The sequence below is a fragment of the Rhinoraja longicauda genome, unplaced genomic scaffold (assembly GCF_053455715.1).
Source record: "Rhinoraja longicauda isolate Sanriku21f unplaced genomic scaffold, sRhiLon1.1 Scf000798, whole genome shotgun sequence".
Lineage (NCBI taxonomy): Eukaryota > Metazoa > Chordata > Chondrichthyes > Rajiformes > Arhynchobatidae > Rhinoraja > Rhinoraja longicauda.
Window position 1 is genome coordinate 33,304 of NW_027602014.1, and position 14,732 is coordinate 48,035.

The window sequence follows — 14,732 nt, forward strand, 5'->3', positions numbered from 1 at the left end:
TCAGATCCTGGGGGGACAAGGCTTTCTCCATCGCTGCTCCCACCCTATGGAACTCACTACCCCAAACCGTCAGAGACTCCTCCTCACTCACCACATTCAAAACATCACTGAAGTCTCACCTCTTCAGCACTGCCTTCAACCACTGAAGATCACCTCACCTTCTGTCTCCTTTCTCTGTTCGTTTACTTATTTATCTATTTATTCACTTCTGTATGTTCTAGAAATCCCTGTAAAGCGTCTTTGAGAGTTTGAAAAGCGCTATATAAATGTAATGCATTATTATTATTATTATTATAAGAAAATAACTGCAGATGCTGGTGCAAATCGAAGGTATTTATTCACAAAATGCTGGAGTAACTCAGCAGGTCAGGCAGCATCTCGGGAGAGAAGGAATGGGTGACGTTTCGGGTCGAGACCCTTCTTCAGACTGTGGTATTAACCCAACGATGAACAGGTGTAATATAAGTAAAAATAAATACCAATAAGTTTTTAAAAAAAATTAATTAAAAAAAATAAAAATAAAAATAAAAGTGAAAGGTGACTAGAGTTCTGGCATCGCCTGTATTAATGGTGGCCATCTTTTAACAAACGTCTGTCTTCAACTGTATTTTTGCTGTGATTTTCTCCATGACAAAGATTTTTTTTACCCTGCCTCTCCATTGCGTTATGCTGGGGGGGGGGGGGGGGTTGTGGCTTCTACCAGAAAACTGTCATCATTTTTTTTGCTATCAAAAGTAGAATTCTCAGTGGATAAATTAACTCTCCATCTTTCATATTGTCAGGGAGTATAGCCAGTATACAGAGTGCTGGATCTAAAGTGAAATTAATGGCCAACATCTGTTCAATCTCCTTTTGAACACACTTCCAGAACTCCAAGAGCTTTGGGCAATCCCAAAATATATGTGTGAAGACCCCCACCATTCCACAGTCCCTCCAACATAGCTCAGATGTGTTACTATATTTTGATGTTATAGATGGAGTGTTAAAATACCGCATTTTCACCTTCCAATCAAATTCCCTCCATGTTGGACTGTTGGTTAATTTATGTCCTCCTTTGAATGATTCCTCCCATTTTTCATCTGTTATTATAATATTTGTTTCCAACCCCCATTTTTCTTTGACATCCATATTGTTATCATTTGATTCATGTTGTATTATTTTATACATTTTTGATATAACTCCTTTTTTTGTCTCTTCCTCTGAAAATGACATTAACAGTTCCTCTTCCCACCCGGTCCCCTGTATAAAGTCTATCCCCTACCCCCAATTCCTCCGTCTACGCCGCATCTGCGCCCGGGATGAGGTGTTTCACACTAGGGCGTCAGAGATGTCCTCATTCTTCAGGAAACGGGGCTTCCCCTCTTCCATTATAGATGAAGCTCTCACTAGGGTCTCTTCTACATCCCGCAGCTCCGCTCTTGCTCCCCCTCCCCCAACTCGCAACAAGGACAGAATCCCCCTCGTCCTCACCTTCCACCCCACCAGCCAGCGGATCCAACAAATCATCCGCCAACATTTCCGTCACTTACAACGGGACCCCACCACTGGCCATATCTTCCCATCCCCTCCCCTTTCTGCGTTCCGCAGAGACCGTTCCCTCCGTAACTCCCTGGTCCACTCGTCCCTTCCTAACCAAACCACCTCGTCCCCGGGCACTTTCCCCTGCAACTACAGGAGATGCAACACCTGTCCCTTTACCCTCCCCCTCAACTCCATCCAAGGCCCCAAACAGTCTTTCCAGGTGAGACAAAGGTTCACCTGCACCTCCTCCAACCTCATCTATTGCTTCCGCTGCTCAGATGTCAACTTATTCACATCGGCGAAACCAAGCGCAGGCTCGGCGATCGCTTCGCTCAACACCTGTGCTCGTTCCGCATTGACCAAACTGATCTCCCGGTGGCCGAGCATTTCAATTCCCCCTCCCATTCCCAGTCTGACCTTTCTGTCATGTGCCTCCTCCAGTGCCATAGTAAGGCCCACCGGAAATTGGAGGAACAGCGCCTCATATTTCACCTGGGCAGCTTGCAGCCCAGTTGTATGAACATCGACTTCTCCAACTTTAAATAGTTCCTCTGTCCCTCCCTTCCCCTCCTCCTTCCCAGATCTCCCTCGATCTTCCTGTCTCCACCTATATCCTTCCTTTGTCCCGCCCCCCCGTGACATCAGTCTGAAGAAGGGTCTCGACCTAAAACGTCACCCATTTCTTCTCTCCTGAGATGCTGCCTGACCTGCTGAGTTACTGCAGCATTTTGTGAATAAATACCTTCGATTTGTACCGGCATCTGCAGTTATTTTCTTATACGTAACAGTTCCTCTAATTTGGATGGTTTTTTACAAATATTCTCCCATTCCTTATGTTTCTGAAGGTAATGCCGTAGTTGTAGGAATTTATAAAAAAGTCATGAGCTGGTAGATTAAATTCCTGTGCAAGTTGTTCGAATGACTTCATGATCTGTCCATTAAACACTTGTGCGATATATAATAACCCCTTGTTTGACCAATTGTTATACCCTGAGTCCATAGTAGATGGTAAAAAATCTGGGTTTATCGCTATTTTAGGGGCCGTACAAATGGAATTCGCCAGTTTTAATTTCTTTCCTACTTCTGACCATATTTTCAATGTTCCCTTGATCCAGTCATTACCCACCCTCAGCCTCCTCTGTGCCATTTCAGTCAAGAATGGGAGTGATTCCAACGGTAAATTTTGACAAGCATTTTGTTCTATTCACCATCTTTCATCCTGAACATATTCCAATCCTGAGGCCTTTTTTGTCCCCATCTCCACGGCGGTGGATATCTCCGCCCATCTCACCAACGTCCTTCCTCAGCCGAATCCACCTGTCAATTGCCAAGACTTGCCCTGTGTCCTTCCCCTTGCCCCTCTTTTCCAGCTCTACCCACTCTACTCCACAAGACACAAGAAGGCTCTGGTACCGAAGCATCATCGGTACATGCCTGCTCCCAAATCCGCCATGTCTTGTGTCTCTGAATAAATGGTGCGTTTGTTCCAGGGCCATAGTTACTGCTTTCCTTACACAAGCACAGCTGCTCTCTACTCTGGATCAGCAGGTATGACACTGAGCTAGTAATATTTTTCCATGTTAACTGGGCCTAATTCTCACGCAGACTCACGTAATATCTCCTCACAAGCTGGCGAAATAACTTTTGCAAGCATAGAAACATGGAAAATATGTGCAGGAGGAGGCCATTCAGCCTTTCGAGCCAGCACCGCCATTCATTGTGATCATGGCTGATTGTCCACAATCAATAACCCGTGCCTACCTTCTCCCCATATCCCTTGATTCCACTAGCCCCCAGAGCTCTATCAAACTCTCTCTTAAATCCATCCAGTGATTTGGCTTCTACTGCCCTCGGTCAAGTCAAGTCAAGTCAATTTTATTTGTATAGCACATTTAAAAAGAACCCACATTGACCAAAGTGCCGCACATCAGTTCAGGTACTAAGAAACGAACATACAATGGCACACAAAGATAACAGCACATACATAAACAGTTCACAGCGCCCCCTCAGAGGGCCTCAAACACTAGGGAGTAGAAATAGGTTTTGAGCCTGGACTTAAAGGAGTCGATGGAGGGGGGCAGTTCTGATGGGGAGAGGGATGCTGTTCCACAGTCTAGGAGCTGCAACCGCAAAAGCAGAGAATTCCACAAATTCACAAATCTCTGGGTGAAAAAGTTTCTTCTCACCTCGATATTAAATGGCCTCCCCTTTATTCTGAGACTGCGGCCCCTGGTTCTGGACTCGCCCAACATTGGGAACATTTTTTCTGCATCTAGCTTGTCCAATCCTTTTATAATTTTACATGTTTCTATAAGATCCCCTCTCATTCTTCTAAACTCCAGTGAATACAAAGAGGTGGGGGTAAAGGTTGGTAGATGTTCTGGGTCGAGAAGCTACACCAGCATTGGAAGCCGGGATCTGTTGGCAAATTGTAACAATTTGGCTGAACTTCCTGCTGTCACGATGTCGAAATTAATTGGTCTTTCTGTTGCTATGTATTTCAGGAGGAAACTCTTTGGAAGAGGAGGTGAGGCTCACTGTGTTGTTTTTGGAATATAACTCAGGAAACGTTGGACGTTGGTCTTCTAACTAGTTGTTTAATTAATGCAGTGTGAGTGATGAAACCCTGACGCTGTCAGTAGCAGAGGGTGCCCTGGCCGTTGAAAAGTTCGATCACCCATTTTTGTTGAACACGGTGTTCACGGAAGTGCCCGATGGCATTACGAGAGGTAAAACCTAAAAAAAAAGCCTATTGGAGATATTGAAGTATCAGTTATATGTAAAGGGTATACTTAATACTGGAATCGAAGGTATTTATTCACAAAATGCAGGAGTAACTCAGCGGGTCAGGCAGCATCTCAGGAGAGAAGGAATGGGTGACGTTTCTGGTCGGGACCATTCTTCAGACTGATGTCGGGATGGCGGGGCAAAGGAAGTATATAGGTGGAGACAGGAAAATAGAGGGAGAACTGGGAAGGGGGAGGGGAAGAGAGGGACAGAGGAACTATCTAAAGTTGGAGAAGTCAATGTTCATACCGCAGGGCTACAAGCTGCCCAAGTGAAATATGAGGTGCTGTTCCTCCAATTTCTGGTGGGCCTCACTATGGCACTGGAGGAGGCCCATGCCAGAAAGGTCAGACTGGGAGTGGGAGGTGTAGTTGAAGTGCTCAGCCACTGGGAGATCAGGTTGGTTAAGGCGGACTGAGCGAGGGTGTTGAGCGAAACAATCGCCGAGCCTGCGTTTGGTTTCGCCGATGTAAAGAAGTTGACTTCTAGAGCAGCAGATACAATAAATGAGGTTGGAGGAGGTGCAGGTGAACCTCTGTCTCACCTGGAAAGACTGTTTGGGTCCATGGATGGAGTTGATGGGGGAGGTAAAGAACAGGTGTTGCATCTCCTGTGGTTGCAGGGGAAAGGAATCATCAGTCTGAAGAAGGGTCTCGACCCGAAACATCACCCATTCCTTCTCTCCAGAAATGCTGCCTGACCCGCTGAGTTACTCCAGCATTTTGTGATACCTTTAATACCGAGCTGGTGAGGCACTTCAGACGCGAATTAACTCCTATGTCCAACAGGTGTCACCCTCTCTCCATTGATACCCTCTTGATTCAACGTATGTGTAACACACTTTCGAATTCTCTTGAGCACCACTCGCCATGGTTCCTTGTAGGTCAGTAAGAGGGAGATTGAGGACAATGTGGAGAATGGAACAAATGCATTTGAAAGTACGGACATGCAAGGCCGGTTTCATGAACACAATGGGGTTGATGTGCTAAAAGCTACTGATTTCAATGCAGTGAAGCGGGTGAATGTATGGTCGCGATTACTAAATGGATCTCTGATGTTGAAGGCATTGCAAAGACATGGTTGATAAGAGGCGAAGGACAGATAGCTCAACGAATCAGGATCCAGGTGTTTCCGATGTGATAGGGAGGGGTGTTAAAGATGTGGTCGAACTGTGCCACAGATGATAGAAAATGTCGCAACTGCACTGAGAGAGATTATCCTAGACTGACGAGGCAATAGAGTACGGATAGAGTACGGTGGTAACAAAGGTTCAATATCTGAACTGATGTGGAGGAAGGAACTACAGATGCTGCTTTAAACCGCAGATATACACACAATGCTGGAGTAACTCAGCGGGACAGGCAGCATCACTGGACAGAAGGAATGTCTGACGTTTCGGGTCGAGACCCTTCTTCAGTCCGCCTCTGCCTACCTGATCTCCCAGTTGCTAAACACTTTAGCTCCCCCTCCCATTCCCACTCTGACCTTTCTGTCCTGGGCCTCCTCCACTGTCAGAGTGAGGGTTTGGAGGAACAGCACTTCCTATTTCGCTTGGGCAGCTTTCACCCCAGCGGTATGAATATTGACTTCGCTAAATTCAAGTAACCCTTGCTTTCCCTCTCTCTCGAACCCTCCCCCTTCCCAGTTCTCCAACCAGTCTGACTGTCTCCGATTACATTTTGTCTCTGTTTGCTTTGATTCCACATATTCCTTGATCTCCAACCCCTTTGTCTCGTTTTCACACCTTACATTACCTTATATCTGTATCTCCCTCTCCCCTGACTTCAGTCTGAAGAAGGGTCTAGACCCGAATCCTCATCCATTTCTTCTATCCAGAGAGGCCGCCTGTCCCGCTGAGCTAATCCAATATTTTCTGTCTATCTTCGGTTTAAACCAGCATCTGCAGTTCCTTCCTACGCAAGGGTTACTTGAAGTTATTGAGATTAATATTCATACCGCTGAGTTGTAAGATGCCCAAGTGGTATTTCGCCATGTCTGTTGCAACATATTCCAGGATATTGGGCGTGGCAAGCGAAGAGATTGCGGCAGCGTTGACTGCATTTTTGAAACCTGTTTAACAACAGTGAGTGAATCGGTGACCAGAGGACATAGGGTTAAGATTATGGGGGAAGGACTTAATAGGAATCTGAGTTAGAAAAAGGGATCTTCCAACGATATCTGTGTGTCCTAGTGCATCAGTCACTGAAAGGAAGCATGCAGGTACAGCAGGCAGTGAAGAAAGCCAATGGAATGTTGGCCTTCATAACAAGAGGAGTTGAGTATAGGAGCAAAGAGGTCCTTCTGCAGTTGTACAGGGCCCTAGTGAGACCGCACCTGGAGTACTGTGTGCAGTTTTGGTCTCCAAATTTGAGGAAGGATATTCTTGCTATGGAGGGCGTGCAGCGTAGGTTTACTACGTTAATTCCCGGAATGGCGAGACAGTCATATATTGAAAGACTGGAGCGACTAGGCTTGTATACACTGGAATTTAGAAGGATGAGAGGAGATCTTATCGAAACGTATAAGATTATTAAGGGGTTGGACACGTTAGAGGCAGGAAACATGTTCCCAATGTTGGGGGAGTCCAGAACAAGGGGCCACCGTTTAAGAATAAGGGGTAAGCCATTTAGAACTGAGAGGAGGAAAAACTTTTTCAGTCAGAGAGTTGTGAATCTGTGGAATTCTCTGCCTCAGAAGGCAGTGGAGGCCAATTCTCTGAATGCATTCAAGAGAGAGCTAGAGAGAGCTCTTGAGGATAGCGGAGTCAGGCGGTATGGGGAGAAGGCAGGAACGGGGTACTGATTGAGAATGATCAGCCATGATCACATTGAATGGCGATGCTGGCTCGAAGGGCCGAATGTACTCCTCCGGGACCTATTGTCTATTGTCTATTGGCAGCTCATTGAATTAGGAGACGTCACAAGTGAGTCATTGCTCCATCAGGAAGGGCCATTTGCTTCTTGGCGGATGGTAAGATGAAGATAAACACAGAAGTAAGTACATCATGGTTTATTGTGGGGTTTTTTACAGGGTAATATATCAACATATCTGTTGGCCTGCTGCAAGTATTTATTCCGTCGCTAGACACATGACAATAAAACTCTTGAAACTTTGCGACAATGAAGAAATAATTGCTCGATTATAGAAACATAGAAAATAGGTGCAGGAGTAGGTCATTCGGCCCTTCGAGCCAGCACCACCATTCAATATGATCATGGCTGATCATCCAAAATCAGTACTCTGGATTTTTCCCCATATCCCTTATTTCCCTTAGCCCTAAGAGCTAAATCTAACTCTCTCTTGAAAACATCTAGTGAACTGGCCTCCACTGCCTTCTGTGGCAGAGAATTCCACAGATTCACAACTCTCTGGGTGAAAAGGTTTTTCCTCATCTCAGTACTAAATGGCCGACCCCTTATTCTCAAACTTTGACCCCTGGTTCTGGACTCCTCCAACATCGGGAACATTTTTCCTGCATCTACCCTGTCCAATCCTCTAAGAATTTTATATGTTTCTACAAGATCCCCTCTCATTCTTCTAAATTCCAGCGAATACAAGCCCAGCCGACCCAGTCTTTCTTTTTTTTATAATTCTATTTTGATTTTGATTTTCCAGTTCCATACATTCCACAATGATACACATTCTCATTCACCTTAAACCCTCCGTAGTTAACAAATACTGCATATCCCAAAATAAATCATACCACGGGTATTGGAAGTACTACAAGGATGGGTAATGACTTACTGGACATTTGATCATATCCAAAACTTAACTACATACACAAACAAAAACAAAAACAACTAAAACCAACATTTGGGGTATACCTCTATAATATTTCATCACTACTTCTGGAGCGGTATGAAATCAAGGAAAATGAGATAGGACACGGAAGTAGGATACAAAGATCCGCTTTAAACAAATGATGGCCGTACGGGCATAATGTACAACATCCATTTTTCCCACCATTAAAAATATCATATACAATGTTAATCCAGTCATCCACATTAGGTTTTCCAGGTTTCAACCACTTCCTAGTAATAGCTTTCCTGCTGGCAGCACTTAAGATCTGGAAAAGATACTTATCTTTAATAGAAGCTTTTTGTACTGGTAAAGCACCAAAATATAAAAACTCAAATTTAAATGGAATATCCATATAAAAAACTTTTTGTAAAACTTTATGAATCTCCTGCCAAAATAGGATCACTGATACACAAGACCAAAATATGTAAAAATGGTTTGCCTCAAGGCACCCACATTGTCGCCAGCATGAAGAAGAATTTGTGTAATGCCTTTTTTGAACTGGTGTAATAAAAAACCTAATAAGGGTTTTCCAGCAAAACACCCGCCAAACATTTGAACTTGACGTTTTCCATTGTATCTCACATAAGCTCTCCCAGGTTTCTTCCTTTAGAACCAGATTACCTTCCCTTTCCCATTTCTGTTTTACATACAGTGAGTTGCCTTTTCTCTGCCGTAAACCCTTGTATAATTTTGAGATGGTTTTCTGTTTTGAGCCTCCATGGTAAGCATCAATAAATACATTTAACAAAATATTATCCCATTTTACTTCTGCACATTCCTTTTGTATTTGATCTATATAATGGCGAATTTGAAGGTATCTATAGAAATCATCATTATTCAAACCAAATTGCCTCTTCAGATTCTCAAAGCTGTTCATAGACCCCTTATGTAAAAATGTGCAATATGATGTCAAACCTTGAGAACTCCATCTTTTAAAACTAGTGTTCTGTCTTTTTGGTACAAAATCTGGATCAAACGTGCACCATCTCAAAACCTTCACAGCATCCCTCAGATGATTTTGGGTAACGACCTTATTCCATACCTGAAGTGATAATCGAATCCATGAGTTTCCCAAATTAATTAACTTATTTGTTAACTCCTTATCTCCGATTGCAGCCTGAATCGGAAATTCCTCTGTTTTCGCAATCTCAATCTCCTTCCATCTAGCACAATAGTCGGGGTTGCACCAATAAATTAATGTTCTCAGCTGAGCAGCTGCATAATAGTCTTTCAAGCACGGGAGTGCAACCCCACCTTTATTTTTGGTCAGTTGTAACCCCTGGTATCTGATTCTTGGTCTTTGTCCCTGCCAAATATACCTCGAGATATGTTTATCCCATTCTTGAAATTGTTGGTCTGATATATCTAGTGGAAGTGATTGAAAGAGATACAACAGCCTCGGTAACATAACCATTTTGACCGATTCAATACAAGATCCAAAATTAAGATAAGGTATTAGGTCCCACCTCTTAATGTCTTCCCTGATCTTATTGTTCAATGGGAGGTAGTTAAGCAAGTGCAGTTTAGTCAGATCTATTGGAATGTTTATTCCCAGATATCTCATGGATTCAGCATCCCACCTCAAATTAAACTTTTCCCTTACTTTTACTGAGGGGCTATATTTGAAACTAAGAATTTGTGTTTTTATAACATTTAACTTATAGCCAGAGAAGGATCCATATCGTTCCAAAACATAAAATAACTGTAACAAAGACTGTTCAGGGTCTGACAAATACACCAATACGTCATCGGCAAATAAAGAAATCTTTTGTTCCCCTCCTTTCATTACTATTCCTTTGATATTATTATTCAGGATAATCCACTGACTCAAAGGTTCGATGAAAACCGCAAATAAAAGGGGGCTGATTGGACATCCCTGTCTTGTTGCTCTTTCTAGCAAAAATGGTTTTGAAACTACTCCGTTAATTTTAATTCTTGCACTTGGGCTATCATAAAGAGCCTGTATTGTTTTAATAAAAGTATTGTGAAATCCAAATCTATCTAAAACTCTAAGCAAAAAAGACCAATTTACACAATCAAAAGCTTTTTCAGCATCTAACCCAACTAGGACTGCTTCTAAGTTAAATTTTGTTATGTGGTCAATTATGTGCAATGTCCTTCTAATGTTGTCTTGGGTTTGTCTCCCTCGAACAAACCCTGTCTGATCCAGGCTAATAATTTGTGGTAGCAAACACTCTAATCGTTTGGCTAGTATGTGAGTAAAAATGTTGTAATCCTGATTGAGTACGCTCACTGGCCTAAAATTACTGCATACAGATTTATCTTTTCCCTCTTTCGGAATTAATGAGATTACTGCCTCCTTCCAGGAGGGGGGTATTACGTTCTCTTTGAGAACCCAATTGAAAGTGCGTTGTAACGTAGGGACCAATGAGTCCACCATTACCCGGTACCATTCTGAAGGGAACCCGTCTGGGCCCGGGGCCTTATTTGGTTTAAGATGTACTATAGCAGACCTAACTTATTTCTCTGTTATTTCAGCTACAAGGGACGTACTCTGTTCACTGGTCAATTTTGGCAAATGAATCTCATTAAAGAAATCCTCCATTTTCTCCCCACTGATTTGAGGTTGTAAATATAATCTTTTGAAATATATATCAAAACAATTTTGTATTTCCTTCAATTTATAGTGTGTAAAATTAGTTACAGGGTGTTTTATTTTATGAATTGTGTTCTCTGCCTGTTGTTTTTTTTAGTTTATTGGCTAATAATTTACTGGCTTTTTCTCCCCCATCATAATATTTCTGTTTTACAAAAATCAACTTTTTTTCTATATCTTTTGTATAAATATCATTTATTTCATTCCTCTTCTTCACAAGTAGTTCTCGGATTTTTTGATCATTTGTATCCTTATGGTTTTGTTCCAGTTGTTTCAGTTCCACTTGCAGCCGATCTAACTTTTCATGTCTAGCTTTCTTTATGTGAGCACTGTATCCTATTATCTTGCCCCGAAGCACCGCTTTACATGCATCCCACAGTATCAGAGGTGAAACTTCGTCATTGTCATTTAGTTCCAGATACTCTGTAATATCGTTCTTAATCTGTTCTTTCATATGAGTCAGTACATATGTATTTAATCTCCATAAAGTGTCTCTTTGATACCGATCAAGAAGTAGTTTTAAATACACAGGACTATGATCTGAAAGGTCCATGCTCCCCACCTCGCAGCTTACAACCCTATGAAGGTCTTTTCCAAAGGTAAGAAAATAATCAATCCGAGAATATGCCAAATGTGGATTAGAAAAATATGTGTAGTCTCGTTTTGACAAATTTAGTTCTCTCCATACATCAATTAATCCAATATCATTCATTGCCAAATTAATTTTTTAATTTATCAATTTCGGCTGAGCTATATGAACATTCGAAGAGTCCAGTTTAGGATTTAATCTAACATTAAGATCCCCCCCACAGATTAATACTCCCTGGGTTTCAGATATTATCAAATCAAACACTTGTTTAAAAAAATTCCAATCCGAGTTGGGAGGAGCGTAAATATTTAACAGAGTAACCAATGAGCCGCCTAAATTATCTCTCATGAAGATATATCTCCCCTCTGGATCTCTCTTTTCAAAGGTGGGATCAAAACTTATATTGCTAGAGATTAATATTGCCACCCTCCTCCTATGACCAGCACTATATGATGAGGAGTACTGATGTTTAAAGCCCAGTCATTTTAGTTTAGCATGCTCTGTTTCAGACAGGTGTGTTTCTTGTAGAAAGGCCACCTCGACTCTATCTCTCTTTATTTTGGTTAATATCTTGCTTCTCTTAATAGGATTGATAAGGCCATTCACATTATAAGTTACTATTTTAACTGCTTGCATTTAATGTCCAATAAGTAGAAGAAATAAAAGTATATAAACCATACCAGCTCCAGTATCCATGCACGAAACAGTCCCCAAAAAACAACTACAGGACAAAAACACAATAATAACACTAAAGTAAATAAACGGACTTCCAACTGTGGGGTCCTGATTTTGACCCTATTAAAGCCCTGATGGTGAGAGGGCTTTGAGATGTTGCCTCTCCCCCTGACAGGTGGGAGAGGGCCGTCTTCTAACGGTGGCTCTTCCGTTCCAAAGCTGTCCATCTATCCGGCTATCCGGTTAGAAGAGTCCACCCGACATATACGTAATATCCGTGTTCATAGCCTATACCATGCTCGTTTAATGTAACGAGTAAAAACAAGGCCTTAAAGTCTGTCCTCCGATGGGAGACGGGTCCTGAAACTCCCCAACATCAAAACTCGACTCACCCGCTTCCTTTGGTCACCTCTGCCGTTCGAACCTTTCGGTTCAGTCATTATCCCGAGTCCTGGCGTCTAAAAGCCTGTAACTTTTCCTTGAAATCCACTTTCCTGACCGTTCTCTCCCGGTTCCCCGGTCTCCCGGCACTACGCCACGTGAGATGCTGGATCCGCTCCAAAAGGGACGCCGGGTGTTTGATGACCGACACTGGGAGTCCCCTCTTCGCCATATCCTCCGTCGCCTCCTCCGCCGATCCATATACCACTGTTCCCTCCTGGTAGAAAACTCTTAACTTGGCCGGAAATGGAGTTTGAAATCTGATTTTCTTCTCCTTCAGGACTCTTTTCGCTTCGGTGTATTCCCTCCGTTTTTTTAACACATCTGGCGCATAATCGTGATCCAGGTTAACTCTCTTCTCGAGGTATTGAAATCCTCTATTCTGCCAGGCCAGTCTAAGCAGCTCCTCTTTCATCCTGTAACTTGACAACTTGGCCACCATGGACCTCGGTCGGGCATCCCCGGGTGGCTTTGACATCAGAGCTCGGTGCTCTCTCTCTACCCGTAGTTTAAAGGCGGCCGGAAGCCCCAGTCCTTCCCTCAACAAACTTTCCACAAAATCCACCATTGACGGGGAGTTCTCCTCTGCTCCCTCTTTAACTCCATGAATTCGGATATTTTCACGTCTGGAGCGGCTCTCTATATCCGTCAATTTGGCATCTAGGTATATTTGGAGTTGCAGCAGCTCCGTCACCATGTCCTCTGCCACCTGTAGCCTGTTTTCAGCCGCGTCAATCCTCTCTTCCGCCTCCCCGATTCTGGTGTTCGTCTTAGTAATTTCTTCCCGAATTCCGTTCAGCTGCTCACTATTGTCCTTTCTAAACTCTCTCAACTCTTTCAATATGAGGCTGAGGTCCGCTCTCTCTCGTTCCTCATCTGGGTGCATTTGCTTATCATCGTCCTCCCTTGCACTGCTACCTGAGGAGGCTCGGCTAGCCCCCTCCCCCTCACCGTCGAAAAACTCCATCTGCGTCGACTTTTTACTCTTTCCTCTAGGCATAATCCTGACCCACAATATTTACGAAACTGCCACAAAAGTTTTGGAAATATTCGAGTTGTAGTGGGTAAATATTAACTCAAAATGTCGGGAGCTCTTACCCTAATCTGCCATCTCGTGGCTCGTTCAACCGGAAGTCCCAGTCTTTCATCACAAGTCCCAGTCTTTCATCATACGTCTGTCCCGCCATCCCGGAAATTAACCTGGTGAACCTACGCTGCACTCTGGCAATAGCAATAATGTCCTTCCTCAAATTAGGAGACCAATCTTGCACACAATACTCCAGGAGTGGTCTCGCCAGGGCCCTGTACAACTGCAGTAGGACCTCCTTGCTCAACTCAAATCCTCTGGTAATGAAGGCAACATCCCATTGCCTTTCTTATTAGTTGTTGGGCAGTTACCTGGGCGTAGAGGGGTGAGGGAGGGGTGAGGATGGGGAGTGGTCTGTGTCGGGGGCTTAGGTCGAGAGAACGAGCAGATTTGGATGCTGCGTGACTTCACCGACCCGAGAGCAGCGCCGGTGACAATAACGCAATCTAGGAGGACGAGGAAAAGGCGGAGAACAAGGGGGCGGACAAGCTGAAGAAGGGTCCCAATCTGAAACCTCGTCTCTCCAGTTCCCCCCACAGACGCTGTCCGACTCACTGAGTTACTCCAGCACTTTGTCTTTTGTTGAAGATTCCAGCATCTGCAGTCTCTTGTGACTACAAAGACACCGAGCTCCGATTTCCTCTTTCACTTGGGATAATAAATGCTTTTGATATTAGCGTTAATTATCCTTTCAGATCGAAAGCCGCGCTGAACTACTGCCCTAACTCATTGGTGACGCTCGGACGATCCTTGATCGGACTTGATCCAATCTGAAGAAGGGTCTCGACCCGAAACGTCACCCATTCCTTCTCTCCCGAGATGCTGCCTGACCCGCTGAGTTACTCTAGCATTTTGTGTTTACATTCGATTTAAAACAGCATCTGCAGTTTTTATTTCCTACGCTTGATCGGACTTTGTTGGCTTTAACTTGGACTAAATGGTTATTCCATTATCATGTTCATCTGCAACTGAACCAGCCTCTCACCAACTGGAAAGCGGCCATGAACGACCATTTGCCTCTTTGGAGACCCTCGGACTATCTTTAATCGGACTTTACTGGACTTTATCTTCCACTAAACGTTATTCCCTTTATCGTTTACGTGTGCACTGTGAATTGCTCGATTGTAATCATGTGCAGTCTTTACCTAAGAACACTGAGGACGTCTGGTCTACCCCAACAGCTGCTGACGACATTCTACCGCTGCACCATAGAG